At 33.1% G+C, this 24,078-nt stretch overlaps 1 pseudogene; it reads right to left on the bottom strand.

Moving 5' to 3' along the window:
• The window catches only part of LOC143661161 (myoneurin pseudogene), a 32,673-nt pseudogene extending 10,607 nt beyond the window's left edge, over window positions 1–22,066 (bottom strand).
• Window positions 22,067–24,078: the final 2,012 nt, after the last annotated feature.

Below are 24,078 nucleotides of genomic sequence, written 5' to 3' on the forward strand. Positions count from 1 at the left end.
ACAAATAGAATACAGTTACAAATATGGTAGATCTTTCTTCTACTATATAATCATTTAATGTAAGTGGTCTAAATATACCTATTAATCAAGACTTAACCACACGTAGTCTACTCAAACCCTACTTTACTATTAATATAAAGGCAGAGATAAAGTAAAAGTAAAGGGGTGAAAAATATACTAACATTGATCGAAAAAAAATAGGAGTATGTGTATTAATTTCAGACAAAGCAAACTGTAGACAAAGGAAATTTTCAGGGATAAAGAGGTATACTGCATGCTAATAAAGAGCCAAATTCCTCAGAAGTCATAATAATGCTTAATATGCATAAACTTAAAAGCAGAGAATAAAAATGTGGGAAGGAAAAACTTAATAAACTTCAAGAAGAAATAAACAAATCCACTTTCATACTTGTTGGCTTCAACACACTTTCATCAGCAATTCATAATTCCAGCAAGCACAAAATCAGTAAAAGTATATATGAATTGAACATCGCCATCATTCAACTGGATATAATTGACATTATGGCAATTACTTCATAGCATAATATACATTCACTTCAAGCACACATGTAAGACTCAGCAAGATAAGGCACATCCTGGACCATAAAATGTCCCTTAACAAATTTAAAAGAATAGAAATTAAACAATGTATGCTATCAGATCACAATGAAATTAAAATACAAATTTGAAGCATAAAAATAGATGGACATATTGACAAAAAATAGATGGAAAATCCAAAAATATTTGGAGATTAAATATGCAATTCTAGATAGCATAATAGTCAAAGAGGAAGTCTTAAGAGAAATTTCAAATGTTTTTTAACTGAATAAAAAATAAATGCCAGTTTTCAAAAGTTGTGGGAGGCAGCAAAAGCAGTTATTAGAGGGAAATTTATAATATTGAATGTGTTATGAGAAAAGAAGAAAGATGAAAAATCAATACCCTATGCTTCTCCTTTAGAATAATTTGAAAGAAGAAAAATATAAGCCTAAATCAAGCTGAAAGAAATATCAAATATTAGAAAAGAAAACAATTAATTGATATAGGAAATCAATTAAGAGAATCAAAGAAAGCAAAAGCTGGTAATTTGTAAAATCAATAAAATGGGTACATCTCTAGATAGTCTAACCTGGATAAAAGAGAGGTAAAGCACAATTTTCTGATATCAGACATGAAAGAGTGCCTTTACTATTGACCCTATGGACATGAAAATGATAATAAAGGAATATTGTGAACAATTCTATACCCAGAAATTTGATAATGTTGATAAAGTAGAGCAAGTCCTTAAAAGAAACAAGTAACAAAAACTCACATAAAGAAAAATATATAATTTTAATAAGTCTATATCTACTAAAGAAAATAAATCAATAATAAACAATCTTCCAAATGAATAAATAAGAAAAAAAAAAAGGCCCAGATAGTTTCATTGGTGAATTCTACCAAAGATTTAAGGAAGAAATGATGCCTCTGTTCCACAGTTTCTTTCTGAATATCAAAACAGGATGAATATCTCCTTCCTAATTCATTCTATGAGGCCAGAACTACCCAAATACCAAAACCAAATAAAGACATTATAAGAAAGGGAAACTACAGACCAATGACTGTCATGAACAGAAATGCAAAAATCCTCAACAAAATATTAGCAAATTTTATCCACCATTGAATAAAAAGAAGTATAAACTATGAAAAGGTAGAATGTGTTCTGCATATACAAGGCTAGTTCAACATATGAATTTCAATTAATATATTCTATCACATCAATAGACCCAGATCATATCAATAGACAAGAAAAATAATTTGATAAAATCTAACTTTCAGGAAACTAGAAAACGGGGAATTCCTCCTTGATGAACAAAATCTATAAAGAACCTTTCAGTAACATCATACATAATAGTGAGAAATGTTATGCTTCCTCCCAGAGATGGGGAACTGGGAAAGGATGCCCCTCCCATTGCCCTTCTTTGACATTATACATAAACCCTGTGCAATGTGATAAGACAAGAAAATAAAATAAAAGTTATACAGATTGGGAAGGAAGAAATAAAGCTGTTCACAAATAGTCTGATTGTCTATGTTGAAAATGTCAAGGAATAAACAACAATGTTTCTGGTACTAATAAGCCATTATGGCAAGTTTATAGGATATAAAATTAATATATAAAAGTCAATCACTTTCCTATATATCAGATATTAAGAAATGGAATATGAAGTTAGAAACACAATATCATTTATATAAACACTGAAAATGACATATTTGGATATATAGTTAACAAAATATAGACATGGTCTATATGAGGAAAACTACAAAATTTTAATGAAAGAAGTAACAAATACTATTAAGTGAATGAAAGAAATATTTCCTAGCTTAATGTAGAGATATTCCTTGCTGATGGATAGGAAGACTCAATACTCGTAAAATATCAGTTCCTCCCAACTTTATCTATAGATTCAACGTAATCCCAAACAAGATATTAAAAGTTTAATTCCTGGGTATGGAAAAAATGATTTAGTTTATATGGAAAGGCAATAGACTCAACATTGTCAACAAAATACTGAGGAAAAATGAAATCTGAATACTATATTACCTGGCTCTATAGGTTTCTATGAAACCCTACCAATCAAATGTGATATTAGCAAAAGCATAGATACATAGGCCACTGAAATGGAATACAGAGCCAAGAACTCAGATGTAAAGGAAAAAAAAAAAAAAGAATCAAATCACTGACCATACAATGTGCATGAAAGTTTATTTATAATGGATCAGAGATCTAAATGTAAAAGATAAACCATATAATCCCTGAAGATAGAGAAGAAAATCTGGGTGACTGGGTTTGGCAAAGAGCAGATTTTAGATAAAACTATTAAAGTATGACCCATAAAGAAAAAAATCACATTAGATGTCATCAAAATAAAAATTTATATTTGGAGTAAGACACTGTTAACCAAAATTAAATTAAATCAAATTAAAACAGCAATGCAATATCACTACAAATTATAAAAATGACTAAAAACAAAAGCAGAAAACAACAATACCCCAAATGCTGACGAAGATGTTGAGCAACAGGAACTATCATTGATTGTAAATTGGAATAAAAAACGATATAACCCTTTTGGAAGAGAGTTGAAAGTTTCTTAATATACTAAACATAATTTAAGATATGATGAAGCAGTTATGCTCTTAAGTACTTATCCACACAAAACCTTGAACATGAACGTTTATAGCAGCTTTATTCATTATTGCCTCAAACGGGAAGAAACCAAATTTTCCCTCAATAGGTGAATGGCTAAACTAACTGTGGTATACCCAGACAACAGAATATTTATCAGTAATAAAAAGGGCTTTCAAGTCATGAAAGCACGTGAAGAAATTCTCAATGTATATTGCTAAGTGAAAGAAGCTATTCTGAAAGGACTACATACTATGTGATTCCACTATCTGATAAGTCAAAAAGGCAAAACTATACATATAGTAAAAGATCAGGGATTGCCAGGGGTTTGCTGGTGAGGTTAGAAAGATGCACAGGTGAAGCACAGGGCTTTTTAGAAGAGAACACTTTTCTATTTAATACTTTGTTGGTGAATACATGACATTATACATTTGTCAAACCTATAGAACTGCACCACAAGAGTGAACCCTAATTTAAACTATGGGCTTTAGTTGATAATATTATATTCACATTGATTCATGAATTGTAACAAAGTAACATGCTAATGAAAGATGTTGATAATTGGGAGAACCATGTGCTCTACAGGGGAAAGAGGGATATCTCGAACTCTCTTACTATCTGCTCAATTTTTCTGTACACCAAAAGCTCTTATAAAATAAAATGTATTAACTAAAAATACATGAAACATCACCTAATATAGAAAAATTAAATATATTGCTTGTGTAATAAAAACAAATGTATTATTCTTGCCTATGTTCAATATTACAAAGGAAATCCTTGCAGAGTGAGTAAAAAAAACAAAAGAAATATGTGTATGCATATTGGGATGGAAGACAAAATATTGACTTGAAGAGTTGTCAACATCTGAATAGTTTATAAAATATTGACTTTATTATTTCTTACATCTTTTGCATTTCTTTTACTTTACATAGTATTTTTCAGAAAAATAGACATGCACGAACCAGATAGAGCTAATGTAAAAAATTTCCTTTCTTGCTTGAATGTTTAATCAGCAAATCTTCAATATTTTTAGAAATAGCTACATACATAATTTTTCCATCTTTCAAAGTATATTGATATTGGGTGGGCCACGGTGCCTCAGCAGGCAGAGTTCTAGCCTGCCCTGACGGAGACCCCGTTAAATTCCTGGTGCCTGCCCATGCGTAAAATAAAAAGAAAAAAGAAAGGAAATATATTGATATATAAGCAATTATTCACTATTTAGTAACACGCTTTTCAAATGCAATTTTATTGATATATATTATATACCATGTAATCATCCAAAGTGTATGATCAATGGTTCACAGTATTATCATATAACTGTGCATTCATCATCACAATTTAATTTTTTTGGAAAAATAACATATACAATAAAATAAATTTCAAAGCATACTGCAACAGCTAGTTGTAGAACAGATTTCAGAGTTTGGTATGGGTTACAATTCCACAGTTTTAGGTTTTTACTACCAGCTGCTCCAAGACACTGGAGACTAAAAGAAATTTCAATATAATGATTGAGCAATCATACTCATATGTTAAACCCTAATTTATCTGTATAACTTGACCATCTCCTTTGATTTTTCTCCCACTGTTTAAGGTTATTTGGGCTATGCCCATTCTAACTTTTTCACGTTGGAAGGGATCATAGATAAGAGATTGGGAGATGGAACTGTTGATTTTCTAGAGAGGCTGGCCCTTCTGCGTTCATTATCTAGCCTAGGAATCCATCTAGAGTTTGTAGGTTTCTGGAGAGTAATCCTAGTACATGGAAACTTTATAGACCCTGCACGTTCCTTAGGGTTGGCAGGAATGATTTTGGTTGTGGTCTGGCAAACTATAGTAGGCACCAATGTCTAGCTGAAGCTTGAGTAAGAGTAGCCTCCAAAGTAGCTTCTCAAATCTATTTGAACTCTCTCAGCCACTGATGCCTTATTTGTTACAGTTCTTATCCCTCTTTTGGTCAGGATGGCATTGTTGATGCCATAGTTTCGGGGTCAGGCTCATCTCTAGGAGTCTTAACCCATATTGCCAGGGAGACTTTCACTCCTGGATGCTATGTCCCATGTAGAGGGGAGGGCAATGATTTCACTCTGAGAGTTGGGCTTAGAGAGAGAGAGAGAGACCACATCTGAGCAACAAAATAGGTCCTCTGGAAGTAACTTTTAAGGTTTATCTAGAGATAGGCTAACCTTCTCTGCTCTATATAAATAAGCTTCACAAGAGCAAGCCTCAAGATCGAGGGCTTGTCCTATTGACTTGGGAGTCCCTAATGTTTGACACAGTAGCAGGGGTTTCCCTAGTGGTAAAGTTTAATAGTTCCATATTTTTTCTGCCATATCTCAAGGGACATTGCCAATAATTTTTTATTACCTGCTTAACATATTCTGGGATGTATTCATGCATTATGTGAAGCTGTACAGGATTACAGGCCCTCATTCCCATTCTGGGGTCCCCGTGCTGGGGTTGTTGAAGTGATCTATCCAGACAGGTAGAGTTAGATTATGTGCTACAGAAAAATTAGGCTCTGAAAAAAATAAAAATTTCTTCCTTTGGTCTCATAGAGTTAATGGAGTTCTAAAACACAGACAATATTTTCGTTACCCCTCTGTTCTGAATCCTGACCTGATAAAATTTTAATCCTGACCTGATGGCTTGTGTTTTTATCTCTAAATACCAGTTATACATATATAAAATAGACTTTCCCAATCCAGAAATAACAATTACCATATTAGACTAAATGTGACTGCTAAAAGAGCTTACAATTTAGGCCCCAATTTTCTTATAAGTATATTCTAAATGAGACCATAGATTATTTCTCTTTTGTTTCTGGTTTATTTTGCCTCATCAAACATCACACAGTTTCATTGACAACGTTGCATGTCCCACAACTTAGTTCCTTCCTGTAGCAGGACAATATATGGCCATGTGTATACACTATCATTTGCAGTTCTACTTCTCAGTGTATCCTTCAACCAACTCCATCCATTGGGCATCATGTATAATATCCAAACCCAACAGTCCATCGACACTCTTAATTTTAGATCATTTCATTGTTCCCAAAAGAAAATAACAGATAAACACACCCTCATCAAATAGAAAATCCAAACCTATTCTTAAACTCTCATCCCTCCTACCATAATTTTCCTATGGTATGGCTGTGGCATTATTAATGTTTTCCTATTAAAAATAGCCCATAGGATGTGACAGCAGTTTTCCCCCATACCCAGAAATTATACACTCTCTGTACAAGATTCATACCTTTGAAGTAGTTCATGCAAGAACTTATTTATATCTGTAGTGTTAATCAGTGGGGTGTATGGGTCTTTACAACCCTTTTAATCACCTTCAATGTGGCAATATTACTTATAACTCACTAATGAACTGCCTTCATTTTGATCTATTCCCTTGCACTTAAATTCAACCTCACTAGTTAATCGTTCACCAATCTTTAGTTTCCAAGTATTTCTAGGTCTCTTATATTCTGTATTGCAAGCATCTGACTTTACCTTTACCACAGAGAGACATGCTTTTTATGCTTCTCTTTTAGATTTTGCTAGAAAAAATGATTTGCCTTCATTTTTTTTACATCTCTATTTACTATTTTTTCATAATGTACCTGAGACTAAAAGTGTAAAAACTACAGCTAGTTCATTTTTCATAGATTTCACTATAAACTGTAGAGTATATGTTTATTCATTCAATATTAGTCTGCTATTATGAAAGTAATGGGTCATGTATTGATGTTAGAATGTTGAAGAAAAATGTGAAAGACCCTGTCCTCATAAAACCTACAAGGCTAATTATGCATTACTGTAAAAATCACTTGAATGCATTTTGATAGGGTCTGTGAAAATGTGATCAGAAGTCCCATGAGGAGAATAAAATGGACATCATCTTGTTTAGGAGCCTAATACATGTTTTCTAAAGCGTCTCTTTGAGCTGAGGTTAAGAGTGTTATTGTGTTGAGGGGTAGCGAGGACAGCGGATGTAGAGTTCTAGATAGGGGCAAAATCACATGGAAGTTCCTTACTATAGAAGTGTCATGGCGTATTTAAAAAAATGAATAAATGCACAAAGTAAGGATGGGAATATCAGTCAACAAAGCTGGGGAACTTGGAAAAGTAGGGCAGGGTGTTTTAGGTTCTGGAGTGGATAGGAACTCCTTTAAAGAGCAATAGGAAAACATTAAGGATCTTTAAGGACATCAACCTGATTAGATTTGTGTTTGCACAAAAGTTATTTGAGTCCAATACAGTGAATGGCCCTGCATAATTACATGAAAGTCACTATTAAACAACAATAAAGGAGACTGGCTGAGGGGCATCTGGCATGACTTGATTTATTGGCATGCTGAATTTGAGCTGCCTTTAAGACATTCAAGGAAAACTAATTGGGTGAGCAGATAGTTCTATAAAAGCAATGTTCGACCTAAAATTATAAAGCACGAACACACCCACGTATAAATGGCAATTGAAAAACATACGCTACAGTGAAAGAAGAGTTCCCAGGAGTGAGTTTAGATGAACTCCAATACTTAAAGATGGATGACTGGTAAATGAGGTGGAGAAGGAAACAAAAACTGCAAATAAAATAACAGCAGAGCAAATGACATAATGTCAAGGAAATACAGTTTATCATCAAGAAGGGAGTGGTTAACAGTATAGACTTCCTTATCAAACATAATGGGCACTAAAATAAGTTGTATTTCAACACACAACCAAGCATGTATATAAGACACGGGCATTGACTCATTAAAGTACTAATCATATTAAATGCTATTTATGCAACTGGATATTAAAGTACGACTCTCCAGTCTCAGTTTTGATAATTGAATGCTGCCATATACAGCAAGCCCAGCAAGTGCCATTCATGCAGACTTAAATTTTTCTGTGCACAAACTGCACTTCCTTTCAGAAGCTCAGCCATGTGTTGTGGTCACTAAGACAATAGATGCCACATTTCAAAGTAAGGAGAGAAGTGACGATGTGGGAGTTGTAAAAGATGTAGTTTTTTAAGATACATAACTCTTAAATTTTCACACACAACAAGGCTATAATGGGTTGGAAATTGTTGAAGAATAAAGCAAACATTTGAATATTTTCAGAAGTATCTTCCCTTCACTCCATGTCAAAAAGAGATTCTTCGAGGAAACCACCTTTCCCTTGGAGAACTCAATAAATGTTCTCTGCAGTTTGTGGGGAACAAAGGACTACGTGTTTGTTTTCCTACTCCTTAATCTAGAGCAGGGGTCAGTAAACTACAGTCATTGGACAAAAGCCAGTCCACTGTCTGTGTGGACTGTTTTGTATATAAATTTTTAGTGTAGCAAGCCATACATTTATTTATATGTTGTCTATAGCTACTTCTGTCTATAATAGCAGAGAAAAGCACAATCAAGGTTGGATAGCCTGTAAAGTAAAACTTATTCACGAAAACGAAATAGTCTATTAACTCCAGATCTAGAAGTATGTTTTATGCAACCTCTAGAATCAAACAGAATAGAAACTTCATCGTGTTGAAGGACTTTTTTTCATTCAACAGCTGATGATCAAATTGATAGTAACAGTTTGAATTTAAAGCAAAAACAAAACATGTTAATGTGTTTGTATATAAAACATGCTTTCGTGAAGCCCTGGAAACTGCCAAAATATGCATCTTGCTTACAAATAAAAATTTCTTAACTTCTTATGGAGATGTGTCATTGTAGTACCTTTACTCAAGTATATATTTCAAAAAATAACACCAATGTGTGAGACTAAATGTATTTGTAAGCTGCAGTGAATATATTCTGTCTATAATGGACAGAAGCAGGAAAAATATTTTTCAAAACACAATAATCCTATAATATCAGCTGAAATGGATTTCAAAGGAAGTAAAAAGGAAAAATGCAAATAAAAATATAACCCTCTTGTGTAACAGATATTATGACAAATATTTGACAGTAGTAATGATATTAAAATAAAAAGCAATAATGATATTAACCTTCCAAGCATCCATTGATAAATTTACAAACAGCTAAAGAAACATAAAATTTCGATCACATTGGAAACTCAACAAATTATCTAAATAAGTAGGAAAATATTAGTATCAATTAAAATAAAAAGCATTTAAACTTTGAGATCAAATTGAAATATGAATATATATGTTTCGTTTATTTCTTGATAGTACTCACACCTGAAAATATCATTCATATTAAGTAGATAAATAAATCCCAGATGTAGAGAGATGTGATGGCAAGAAAGTTGAATACATTAGGGCAATCCAATCCAGTATACCTGTCATGAAGTTAGCTCCTATTACACAAAGCAAGAACCAAAGTAAAGACTGGCCAGCAGGTTAGTGGGGTAAGACACTTAATCATAATAGATGTTAAAACACACTATTTCAAAAATAGAAGGATATGGAAACATATGAATTTACCCAGATTTCTCTTAGGAAGTCTGATCTCATAAAAGTTAAACATGCACACACAAAACAAATAAAAATAAAACTAACAAATACAAACATTAATTAATACAAACATTAAACACATAATATGTACATGAAACCACAAATTAGCAGAAAGTTTATAATCTTTGTCATCTTAGAAAAAAATTGTGTACCACAGTCAGTCATGCTTTGCTCTTTGGAAGAAATAAATGATATATGTTATTAATGAAATGATAAAAGCTTTAAAATACTCCTAGAAGTTTCTGACTTGAAAACTGCAAAGAAAATTGAATTAGAGTGTATAGTTAAGGGAAACATTTTGAGATTTTCTTTTTTTATAAACTTGACTCGAGTAATCAGTACAGGAATTTCTTTCAATTTGCAAAGTATTATTAATAATACTGGCTTATTCTTGCCCTATAGAATCACATTTAACGTAAGTTTTATAAAACATATTGAAGCAAGGAAGTAGATTTTTGGCAGTACAAAGGGCCTTCATATTTCTCCATCTGATTATCTTTTAAGTCAACAAATACTCTTCTATAAATTTATCTTCAGGAAAATAATATGGCAAATATAATGTTGTATCTAAAGGATGTTCATCATAATATTTTTCCTAGCAAGGAATATTTCTGAGTTCCTTTTCTCTTTATAAATTTTTATTTACAAGAACTCTATCACCACTACCCCAAATCTTCTCTCTTCTCTGTGTCCTGTTCTGTAGTAATGACTACTCTACTTTCTGTGTTTACAAATTTGCTATTTCTAAATAGTCCATATAAGTGACTTTGTACTACATTTGTCCTTATGTGCCTTGCTAAATGTTTCTAAGGATCATCTATGTTGCAGCTTGTCTCAATTTCTTTTTTGTTGCCAAATAATATTCCGTTTTCTGAACATACAATATATTGTTAATCCATTCATTTGTTGATGTACCATTGGATTGTTTCATTTTTTTGTGTTTTGTGGAATGTTGTCATGAACATTGATAAACAAACATCCTCTTGAAACTTTGTTTTCACTTTCTCTGGGTATATATCTAAGGGTATAATTGATGGATCATGTGGTAATAAACATACAGTTAACTTTACAAGGCATATCATATTGTTTTGCACAGTAGCTGTACCACTTTACATTCCCACCAACAATGCACTAAAGTTCCAATTTTTCTGCATCCGCTCTAAAACTTATTTTCCTTTTTTTTTTTTTTTAATATCCTTGTGGGTATAAAGCACTACTCAAGGTTTGCTTTTTCTTTTCTTTTTCGCATGGGCAGGCTCCAGGAATTGAACCTGGTCTCCGGCATGTCACGTGAGAATTCTGGCACTGAGCTACCATTGCACTGTCCCACAGATGGTTATTAAATGTACAAATATAGGAAAGTTTGTATTTGAAGCAAAACAATTGAATGTCACCATTGTCAAGTGTTAAAAATGGGGTGATACATGGGAAAATATAATTAATGCAAACTAGGGTCTATAGTTGACAGTAATATTGTAGTATCTTCTCCTTAACTGTAACAAAGGCAACATACCAAAGTCAAATGTCAATGCTGAGGGAGTATAATGTTGGGTTATGGGATTCTTTTTGTTGTTGTTGCTTCTCTTTCTTTTTCTTTTCTTCTATTCTCTCTTAGTATATGAAGTGCAAATATTTTCATATAGACTAGGTGAATGCATAACTATGTGATTATGTCATTGGGAAGTAGAACGGTGCAGGTTCTCTGTGGTGGCTTCATAGGAGGCTAAATACAGGATTGCCACATGATCCCACAACCCCATTTTTATTAGCCAAAGACTTGGAAGCAGGAACATGAATAGGCATTTGCACACTGGTGTTTATGGTGGCATTATTTATGATTAACAATGGATGGAGATGACCTAAGTCATGTGGTGTATACATAAAATGGAATAATAAGCAGCTGCAGGAAAGAATGAAGTCATGTGGCATACATCTAGGAGAATGAACCTTGAAGACATTATGTTGAGTGAAATAAGCCAGGAAAAAAAATTGACAAATAACGTATGGTCTCATTCATATAAGCTAGCTATAATGGGCAAACTCTGAGAATTGAATTTCAGTGCATAGATTATCAGGAGATAGAAAGTGGACAGAAATTCAGCAATCAATGTTTAAGGAGTAGAGAATGTTCAAAAAAGTCATTGTAAAGGTTCCTAGATTGTAAGGTTTTATAGCAGTCATATCTGTTCATGGGTTTTAACTGTTATTTCTAAATTCTGAGAAGTTGTACTCATTGTGTGTAACTGGGTAGTTCTCTTGAACATTGGCTATCTGTGGAACACCTAAAACTCAGAATTAAGATTTTGCAGCTCTGAAAATCAACATTACTCCATACAGCAACAGTTAAAGAAACTGAAAATGATATCAGATTCCAATTAGAGATTTGAATGAAATGAGCCTTGTTAGAACTAAGGTAAATTAGAATACAAAGTAAAGGATAATATTGTTTGTATTTTTAAAAAGTTCAATTTCTGTGGGAGACAAAAAGAAGAGATTATTATTTGTTTCCAAATTAAAAAGTTCTGTAGCAGACTATCCAATTTAACCTGTCTAGTCAGTTTATTTAAACAGCATAAATACATGGAACCTAGAATAGGGAATGATATCTAATTATTCTTTACAGGTTAATGTCATATCCAGATACATTCCATGGTATTTTGGGCAGAAAATAAAAATTTATTTGCAAAATCACCTAAAGAAACTGGAGAAAATTGTGGTATTATTAAAGTTCCTTACCTGAGGAATTCCTGATATTCTCTCAGGTATTAAGGACTCTCAATTTAGCAAGTGAAGCCCTCAATCTAGAGGTTTTTCCTTATGAAAGTTATTTCTGCAATTGTGAAACTAGGTTTGTGGGTAATTCTGCCTAAGAGTCACCCACAGAGAGCCTCTTTTGTTGCTCAGATGTGGCCTCTCTCTTTAAGCCAACTCTGCAAAGAAGCTCACTATCCTCCCCGCTTCATGGGACATGACTCCTGGGGCATAAGTCTCCCTGGGCAACATGGGACATGAGTTCCAGGGATGGGCCTGGCCCTGGCATCATGGGATTGGGAATGCTTTCTTTACAAAAAGGGGGAGAAGAAATGGAATAAAACAAAGCTTCAATGGCAAAGAAATTTCAAATAGAGTTGAGCGGTCATTAGAGAGGTTACTCATATGCAAGCTTTAACCAGATATTTCAAACTATCACAATATGGATGCCTTAACCAACAGCATTCTTGAAAAACCTAGGGAGTGCTCTGGGCTTTATCTAAGTCTTTTTGAAAGCTTAGCAAGTTTATTTTTTCAGAAACTTTAGGCCTCCAAATTGATCCTAGAATAGATAAATTCTGAAACCCAGAGGCACCAGTCTCTCCAAGAATAACAACTAGGTTCATTGCCTTACCTGGGAAAGCTCACACCTCTTTCCAGCATGGAGAAGTTAAAATGGTCATTTCCAGATACCCCTGAAGAGTGAAAAAAAGTTCTAATGAGAAGAAGGAAATGTAACTGAGAAATTAATATTTAAATAATGACTGTGACTGCTGACTCATTAAATAGATATTTCTTTTTAGAATATGGTGTTATGGAGTTGCAAGAATGCATGCATGAAGTTGTTGAACTGTAATCCAGTAGCTTGAATTTTGATAATGACTGTCTAACTATATTGCCAAAAAAGTCAGTTGCTGAATTCCATCCTGACCAAAAGGGGGAAAAGAAGTATAACTAATAAAATATCAGTGGTCGAGAGAGTTCAAATAGAGTCGAGAGGCCACTCTGGATGTTCTTCTTATGCAAGTTTCAGTTAGAACTTGCTACCTGTCACAACCTGCCAACCCCCAACTAGTAGCATTCCAACCAATCCTAAAGAACACCTCGGCCAATATATAAGATTCCACAAGGGTTTCATGCACTAGGTAACTTTCCAGAAATCTACACCTCCAGATGGGTTCCTGGTCCACATAAGTTTTGAAATCTATCTAGCCCAGCCTCTCCAAAACATCAGATAGATCCATCTCCCTACCCCACATTAATGACAGACCTTTCCAATATGAAAACATATAGCCCAAATACTCCTAAAGAGAGGGATGGAAAGATCAAAAGTGATGGTGGAGTTATACAGAGAAGATAGGATTTAACAAATGAATATGAATGCTGAATCATTAAATTGATATCTCTTTTAGTCTTCAATATCCTAGAGCAGTTAAAAGTAAAAATCTAAAATTATGGAATTGTAACTCATGTCAAACTCTGAAATAGGTTCTACAACTAATTGTGGTTCTGTGCTTTGAAATTTATAGCTTTTTTGTATTTATGTTATTTTTTGCAAAAAAAAAGAAGGAAAAAATGTCGATTGTGATGATAAAAAAAAAAATTAAGCCCTCTAGCCTCTTAAATTCTGAAACAGTTAGAAGGAAAAATCTAAAAGGATTGTACGGGAGCCCATGACAGACTCTGGGGTCTGTCCTGTAACTACTTATTGAAAAGTGCTTTGAAAACTATTGCTTTTGTATTTCTTTGTTTTTTATATGTGTTATACAGTATAATGAAAAAAGTTAAAAAAAAAAAAAAAGTCAGTTGCCCATGTTTGCATGGATCTACCTCTGGATATTATGCTTTGTTCTGCTAATATACATCAATACTATACTGTTTCAGTTAAACTACCTCTGTTGTAAGTGTTAAAATTAGATAGATTGCAGTAAAAGTGGTCAGTAAGAGAGTGGAGTAAGGGGTCTGGAATATATGATGTTTTCTTTTTTAATTTTTATCTCTTTTTCTGGATTAATGCAAATGTTCTAAGAGTGAACATGGTGATGAATACACAACTATGTGATGACATTGTGAATCATTGATTGTATGCTTTGGATGGATTGTATGGTGTGTGAAGATTTCTCAATAAAAGTACATAAATAAAAAAAGAAAATTAGCATTCTTGTCTTGTTCCTGATCTTACGGGGAAAGTTTAAATCTTCCATATTTGAATAACAATGTGATATCTTGGCTTTCCATTGTGATTATAGTTATTTGTACCTTTTCTCTTTTTCTTTATCAGTCAGAGGTTTGTTAATTTTAATTGATTTTTTTTCAAAGAACCAAGTTTTTGTTTATTCTTTCAATTATTTTTCTATTCTCTAGATCATTATCTCTTCTGTAATCTTAATTCTTTTCTTCTGCTGACTTTGGGCTTAATTTTTTCTTCATTATTTAGTGTCACAAGATGTGAAATTACATTATTAATTTGAGATGTTCATAGCTATAAATTCCTCTGAGCTCTGCCTTTGTGGAAATCCATAAATTTGGGTATGTTATACCTCCTTTTCATTTATTTCTAAGCATTTTCTAATTTCCTTTTATCTTCTTCTTTAACCCATTGGTTGTTTAAAAGTTTGATGTCTATTTATCATTTATTTATGAATTTTCAGTTTCCTTTTATTGATTTTTATCTTCACTCTGTTGTGGTCGAAGTGGCGCCTTTGTATGATTTCAAAATTTTTAAATATATTGAGACTTCACTTGCACCTTAATCTATGGTCTATACTGCGAACATCCATGAACACTTGAAAAGAATGTGTATTCTGCTGTTATTGAGTGATTTTACTATTTATATGCACATATAATTCTACCTTCTTTATTATGTGACATCGAACATGTGTCTAAACTTTCACAAACACTATGCTATTTTAATTAATATGACTGTATAATGAACCTTAAATTTAGTAGGTTGAGACCCCCAAATTTATTCTTTTTTATCACGGATATTTTGAAATATCCATGGATTCTTTCACCGTGTAAGTGCTTTTATTAGCTTATGAATTTTAACAGAAAGCCTGTTGGCAATTTAATAGAAATTGAATCTATAGATCAATTGGGAAAATATGGGCACTTCTACGATATCAAATCTAATTACTTACAAGCACTGTATACATACTTATTTAGATATTTGATAATTTTTCAGTAATTTTTTGTTTCTTCAGTGGTCAGATTTTGCACAGCTTTTCAAAAATATATTTCTCATTATTTTTGTGATTTGCTGCTACTCTAACTGGATTATTTTCCATTTGTATTTCTTTTCATTATTGATATATAGAAATATACTTAATATCTTCAAATTGGTGTTTTGCCATGATCTTATCTGATTTCACTTATGTGATCTAATTGCTTTTAAATGGATTCCTGTGTATTTTTAATGCAAAAATTCATTTAATGTATGAATTAAAACAATTGGCTCTTTCTTTTCTGTTATTACCATTGCTTCTTTTACTTTCTCATCTGCTGCACTGAGTAGATCAACCAGTTTAATGTTGAATAAAAGTTGTGGGAGAAGATACTGTTGACATTTTCTTAATATTAGGAGATATCAATCATTTCCCATTAAATATGTTACTAACTGGAGGATTCAACAAATCTCTTTCTCAAGCTAAGAAAGTTCCTTTTTTCCCTTACTTTCCTGAGAATGTTTCTCATGGAGAGTTAAAGATTTTTAAAAATTATTTTTTGTGTGTTCCCATGTAGAGATTATATATTTTTTCTCAAATATATTCTATCAATCTGAATCAATGCATAATCTATTTTTAAATGTATCATCTCACATTCCTGGAATGAACCTGTCTTGGCGATAATGTATTTTCCTTTTTTTTTAATATTGCAGGGAATTTGATAATGTTTCCTTAAGGATTTTGGCATCTATGCTTGATATCAGTTGTCAAATCTCATTTTGTAATGTCTGTAACAGTACATGGTATTAGAATTAGAGTAGGTCATGAAATAAATTGGAATGCTTTCCCCTCTGTCATTTTTTCAGAAAGATTTTGTGCACAGTGGTTTTCCTTTAAATTAAGTGTCTAATATTTATTCACCATTGAAGCTGTAAGGCCTGAATGTTTCTTTAGTTTTTGTTCTCTTTTGTTTCATTTAACAATTCATGTATTTAATAGAGTCCTTTTCTACTACATTTTTACTCGTTTTCTAAGTTGTGGGGTTTACTTTTTGTTTTATTTTACAAAAGTGTGACCATTTCATTTTTGCTGTTGAATTTCTTGCCAATATGTTCTTTATCACATCCTCTCAGTTTCTTTTAAAAATATATGAAGATATGCTCTCTATCAATTCTGATAATAATTTGTATTTTTTCTCTTTTTTCCTTGATAAGTCTTGCTAGTGATTTCTCAATTTTCTTAGTTATTCAGAGAACCAAGTTTTGACTCTTGGTAGTTTACTCAATCCTTCTTGATGGGCCAAGACAAATTGTCAAGTGAGTGAATTACTGTTGCTTTCCAGAGTCTTCCAGACTCTGATTGGTCCTTCCTTCCTCGACTTTTACTAGTAGCTCACTTAGCCTTCCTCAAACTAGAACATTTTTCTAGAGACCATATAATCTGCCCTCTTGCCCCAACATCAGGCATTTTCTCTCAGGGTCCCGCTTCCACTCTCTGCTCATTTATGAATGGCCTGAAATTCAGTTGATCCAAGCTTCCTTTTAAATAATGTTTTTTGATAGATGTTTTACCAGATGCTTGGGTATTTCCAAGTATGTGAGTATGTACATGTCCTTTTAGGTCATAACCAGAAGTATACACAGCTATGAATATATTTTTCATGGTAATAATGTAAAATTTTAATTTCTCTTTACTTAAAAGGACATGAGGTAGCAAAATAAAAAAAAATCATGACAATTCAAGAGAATAACAAGCAAAAAAGAGAAAAGTTTTATATTTTAAAACCTATAACGGGCAGGCCATAGTGGCTCAATAGGCAGAGTTCTCGTCTGCCATGCTGGAGACCTGGATTCAATTTCCAGTGCCTGCCCATGCAAAGAAGGAAAAAAAAAACAAAAAACATAATGGCACTTTTCCCTGCTTTTTTGAACAAGGAGGCCCACATCTTCATTTTTCACTGAACGAGGAGGTTATATTATTGCCGGCCGCATAGACTGCAGACAGGACTGAAAAGTCATGGACCTCTGCATTCTCCTGAGCTCTTTCCCCTCCTGTGGCACCAGCTCAGGTGAGGCTGAACTCTGGGGCGTAGATACACTGCTGCTCTCTGCCACTTATTAACTGCTCTAAGCCTTTTTTTTTTTTAAGTTTTCTGTGAAAAAAATTATGAATTTGGTTTAGAATTTTTAGACAGTGCTTTTTAGAAATAATAAAGGAACATTATTGACTTCTGAAACACTCATTTAATCTACACTCTTCTATTGCTTTCTTCAAAAGTGGAGCAATAACTGCTTTGCCTTTCAGTTCTTTTTTTCTTGATTTATGTCCTTGAATGAAGTGAGGGTATTATAGGCCTTTCCTTTTCTCTTTCTTTGCTTCTTTCCTCCTTTCTTCCCTTCTTCCTTCTGTACTCCTCCCTTCTTTCCTTCCTTCCTCATTCCCTCCTTTCCCTCCTTCCTTCCAACTTTCCTTTCTTCCTTCCCTCTTTCTTCTTTCTTTCCTTCCTCCCTCCCTCCCTTCTTTCCTTTCTTCCTTCCTTCCTCCCTTCCTTTCTTCCTTCTTTTTGCCTTCCTTCTTTCCTTGCTTTCTTTTTATTTAATATGCACCCTTTATTGTAGATTAATTTTATTATAAGTAATTACTGAAGAGGGTATTGACTCCATTTGTCACTCAAATGTAGTAAATTATGCATTGATTACATTTCTGATGACTTTTCATCCTAGCAGGTAAGTCTATTGCAGTAAAACGTAATTTTCTAATCATTCATCTCTAAAAGTTTTTGAAAAATGTTCTACATATTTTTGTAAAGACATGTTGTAATGGAAAGAGCACAAAACACGTAATCATGAGAACTGGGCATGAATTCCTTCTCTTTGTTGAGTTAGAGTTTATTTTAATGTTCTATGTGAAAAATGATGTTTATACTAATATCTATCTTCTATATTTCAAGAACTAAATGGAATTATTAATGCAAAAGTGCTTTATAAACTGAGAAACACCATGTAATTGCACTTATTTATTAATTGTTAGTCCATAATTCCACATTGGGTGCAGGGTTTGGAAAAAAGAAAACAAACAACCAACCTTGCAATGTAAATGTCCATCATGTGAAGGTGAATCAGGAAAGAGCTGAATGTTGCTTGTGTTGGGCCAGCTGGCAGAAAGCCTACGTTGAAATTGAAGGTTTCAATTTCATCATGGGTCTGTAAAGAACAAACAAACCCATACACACTCACACATCCATTCACGCTCACACACCTGGGCCTCTTTGTAAATTCTATTACAATACTTGCAGCCTTGGGATAATCGCTAAATAGAGTTGCTATCAAAAGGTCACTTTTATTCATCCCTTTAAAACCATTAAAGAGTAAGCGTCAATTACATATTTCTCCTTGACTATCAGCTAGGTCAAAAGTTGTAAAAAAGGCATACCTTTAACTTAAAAATGATATTATGTTTCCTGAAAATTACAGCACTTACTTCCATTTGAAAACGCCTACAATATTTTCCTCAAAGGTCAAGAACTACAAAACCAAAAAATTCTTTTTTTACACTTTCATGCTTTTTCCCTAATATGCAAATTACCTATGAGGTTGAGGGGAATGTTTTTAGGCAATGAGAACAAAGAGTGATTTGAACTGAAAAGTATTTTTTTGATAAAAGTGGTATGTTTAGTGCAAAAATTGGAGAAAACATACACCAATTGCTTTGTTTTCTGGATGTTTATTTAAATACAAATATTTAAATATGTCACTTCCAAATTTTCATGGCTTTATCCATAGCAACTATATTCAAACAGGGAAAAATAATATTTGAATCAATTCTGAAAAATAAGGAAAGAAGTCACCACAGATCAAAATTACATTGTATTTCTGAACTATACACTACAGTAAATTTGTACCTTAGAGGAGAGTTACTTACAAATGTTGATTCAAGACATAAAATTGTATCTGTTCCCTCAGAGAATAAGAACCAATAATGCCAATTCCCAGAGGCAGAATGAAGGAGGAGCCCTGGTCACTCCTTATCTACTTACTCCTAGTTTGTAGCAAACTTCTTAATGCTAAAGTAGCAAGGACTAAAGGCAAAGATGGCCAAGGGCAGTCCACATGACAAAGACCTTTGCCAGCACACTGACTGACTAATCCTGCACTAACCAACCCTCTCCTTTCTCTCTGCAAGAATACATACAGGTGAATTTCTGCAGTGGGTTCCTTACTAGGATTGTACCAAAACGTGAGAAAAGTAAATCTCTAAGCACAGAAGGAGATTTTTTGCTGGTAGGTTACATCTGCCTTAACTCCTTCCTTACATGTTAATCAAAACCACATTTTTTTTTAAATAATATCAGAGGAAATTTAAACTTAACATTTCTCCCCTTATGACAAAAGATTTGCTTTAGGCCTGGAACCGACAGTCACTGATAGGATTCATCTTCAATCACGCTGGTGGATATAGACAGGTCTCTTTCCATAAGAATGAATAAGCAAAGAATAATCCTTGAAGAAATTGGACTATGCAGAAAAATAGTAAGAAGATCCAATGTTCTTCAAAAAGCAGACTGAATCACATTCAAACATCCTTCTTCTTGCTGTTCCAAATGCAAATATGGAAGCTCTTTGCCGTTCCAGTAATAACTTTCAGTCAGTTAAAACTTTCTATGTCAGGCAATTTAATTATTTTTAAATAATATCTTTAGAAACCCAGTAAAAAAGATATGATTGTCCCTAATTTAGAGAGAAAAGGTACTAGGTTTGGGAAAGGGGAAATGGGAAGAACAAGAAGCGCCATCAACTATTATATTTTTGCTTTCTTGTTTTTTGAAATACATAAAAGATAAAGAAAAGTGACATCTAAAAGAGAAGTCTACCTCTCTGAGCAGTAAGAGGTAGAAAAATATGTATCTCTGAGCCTCCCGGCCAGGGTTACAAATGGAGGAAGCAGAGAATACTTTCCTCCCCAGGGATCACCATTAAGTGGGTATCTACATGTGTTTTCCCAAATGTAGTACTGTATACCATTTAGTGAGTGGATGTGCCAAAACTGCAGATTAAGTTCTCCCTAAGACTGAGTTTTCAGGATCTTTTTGCATGTTCATAGCTTCTGGTTCTCCATAGATATTGTAGTTTGTAATTGGGATAGCTTGCATCAGCTCATAGCCAGCTCCATAGCTCTTTTTTTTTTTTGCCGAAATTAAATCTGATGTTTTAAGGACTTTGTGTTCACACAGTACAAAATTAAAGAAAGTCAAATAACACATTATTTTTTCTCTACCTGATCTTGGATTAGTTCATTCAAAAGGCAAATAACTCCTAGGTTACCATCATTTTGATAATCACAGTGGATTATTTTCTTTAAAGCATAGTTATAATTTGACTTTTAATCGTGCAGTTCATAAATTCATGAAAATCTATGTTTAAACAGAAAATGTACGAACTAAACCATTTTTAAATTGACCATGGGAAACTTAAGCTACCATTTAATTTTCACAATAACATATGGGAAGCTATTTTAATTCCTTTGCTACAGGGGAGGACTCAAATTCAGAGAGTTAAAAAGATATTTCTATTAGGGTTCGGCTGGTTAATGACAGAAGCACATTTTGCATCCAGATCTGTGTGACTAAGAACATATTCTATTTTTACTAAAACACACCACTGCCTCTTCCCGCCCACCTCCACCCATACACTTCTAAAACTCAGAGGATGAATTTAACAGGAAAAAAAGTGAATGAAGATTTTTACACAGATGCATTACGCATTTGTCAGTACATAGCTTATATATTTAATTCTGTGAATCAACTCCTACAAGAAATTAGGAAAATGGACAGTTAGTTTTCATTCATTTATAAGCCTTTTATACTAAAACACAGGCTCCAGATGATCGCCGCCTAACAATGCTCAAATATCAAAAGTATGCAGGGAATTTTTGTTAACTTTTATGACTTGCATACGGAAAGGATTGGAGAGCTATTTTTAAAAGGAAAATAACCCCTGAGTTTTATTGTCTTACTTCTTCCTATTTTGTGTGATATTTGGACAAATTAATCCACTTTTTAGTCCTTAGTATTCTCATGGGTATGGAACTCAGGCTTATAATATCACCTGCAACTTTGTATGGGGACTTGCATAATCGCTATAAAAACAACTTGCGTTTCGGGCATATTTGTCATAGGCCAGGCAAAGTTCTTTATCTGAAACAACCGATTTAGGGAAATTTTTCATGCGTTTGACCCAACCACTGTTATTAGTGATTACTCCTATGAGGCCGCGTGCACCGGCGCCTCCACATGGGCGAAGGTTGCCCTGCACACGTGTGGCAGCCATTTCTCCAATTGTGGCCACTTTCTTTTCATTGGAATGGGTTTTTATGGTTACGGGCAGGGTACCTGTAAATTATACTGCATTGTGAAGAGAAAAGTTAACCAATAGAGAAAAAAGAACATGAGCGTTCACTCACCTAGATGTAGCAAAAGCCCCACAGGACGGACTGATATTGCCTTTCCTATTTTATTGCCCGATTCATCGCAGGACATTACTAATGATTTTTGTGGGTATCAAAGCACAAAATTTCAGAAACTGCACAATTAACCCGCATTCGCAAACAAGTTCCCTGATGCTATTTCAGCAAGCAAAGTATGATTCCAAGAAGGAGAATGTTATGTAGAGAAAACGTGGTAAGAAACATTGCATGTTAATGGAATACATATATGGAATTTCCTCACATTTATTACAAAAATATTTTTGTGCGTGTCAGAACCCCTAACACATCTCAATAGCGATTTGGATTTTGTCATAACGTTCATCAAAAATTTTGAGATTCTAAAAATCTATTCTCCTTGAACTATCCATTCTGAGTATTTTATTAACTATTTCATGACATATTCAATAAAATGCCTCATGCTAGGTGATCACTCTAAACATATTTATTTACTTAAAGTACCAAAACAGAAATTTTTCGTTTCTGATAGTAAATGGGATTATGAAATGTATCAGTATTTCTGAAGGTCAATTTTAGACATTGTATTAAAAGTAATAACATTTATTTCATGATGTAATTTAGTATTTTTTTTTTTAAACTCAGGTTCTCTTTATTTAACTATCTTTACTGGATACTCACGTGAAAAGAATAGAGGGGAAAAATTGGCTCCTGATTCGACGAAGGTTTTGGCTATACTAACAGCTTCCAAAGAAGGCTAGGGCATGGCGTTAAATAAGGTATTGAAAATGGATTCTGCATGTCCAAAAAGTGTGTATATTAGCATAGGCTTTATAAAATGTAAGGTGATTCCATATAATGCTTCCATATATGTGTGCATTTATTTCTGCAATGCGTTCATTATATATAATTATATTTTTATTTCAAAATTCTTAATATGCATATATGTTTTAATTAATTACCTGTAGTGAACCCATAATTTGAACGCTATATAGCCATTTTAAATGGTTTGATGAATCCTTATTTCCTAACATGGCAAGCTTAGTGATATATTGTAAAGGAAAATGAATGTAAGTATGAAAATCCCTATACAATTAAAGAAAACATGTGTGAAACACATGCATATATAGTCTCAGTAAATATGAACAATTTTTAAAAGTGCATTTAATAGAAGTTGCCTGTTGAAGACGGAGTGTGGAAACTGGTTTCATTTACTTATTCCTTTCATATTTGAATGAATATAATTTTTTAAAAAGAGGCTGTTAAATTGACTTTATTTCAGAAGTATTGGAAGTGAGATGGGAAGAATAAGGCAATACTGATGTGGCAAAGTAAAATCATAACCTAGAATAGAAAATAATGTATATAATTTTTGATTACTCTGTATCTGAACACTGTCAATCAGCCTCAGTATTCAACATTTTCTTAGGAAAAATTAATTCAAATTTTTGCAATGTCTTGCTTCTGCATATGAGTAACTCCTGAGCTAGTGTAAAATACTCCTATGCATGGTTCCATTCACTTGTTGCACTTTCTGGAAACTTCAAAACTGCCAAAACATTAAAGATTTTGGAATATCCTCTATTTAGAAACAATTCTGATTAATTCAGTATATACTTTTAAATGCCTCTTTCTACCAAGCAGTTTTGCATGATAATAGTGTATTTATTTCTTAACATTTCCAATTCTCCAGCTTTTTTATCCTTTTCACGCCAAAAGTCATAATTATTTCCATAGCAACCATGCTCATTGTCAGAGGTAGAATGTTTTTACTTCTGTTGGATGTTTTTTTAAAGAGCAAGGGAACATTTAAACAACAAAAGGTGATATTTTATGAAAATCATCAAGAATTGGGAGAGAAAAGTAGTGGATGTTTCCCTTAATAACTTATATAGGCAACTTATTATTATTATAAGTTAATGCTCAAACTCAACATCATTATGTCTTTACTAATCTCAAGCTATAATTAATAACTCCATTTTCTCTATCATGATTTCTTTCCATACCAAGAGACAAGCCTTAACATAGCATATACACAATATGAATAACAAATATTTTCACATTTTTAGTTAGGGAATCTGCACACAATAACAATAAGATATTGGAGTT

The sequence above is a fragment of the Tamandua tetradactyla genome, chromosome 17, assembly GCF_023851605.1.
Source record: "Tamandua tetradactyla isolate mTamTet1 chromosome 17, mTamTet1.pri, whole genome shotgun sequence".
NCBI classification, from domain to species: domain Eukaryota; kingdom Metazoa; phylum Chordata; class Mammalia; order Pilosa; family Myrmecophagidae; genus Tamandua; species Tamandua tetradactyla.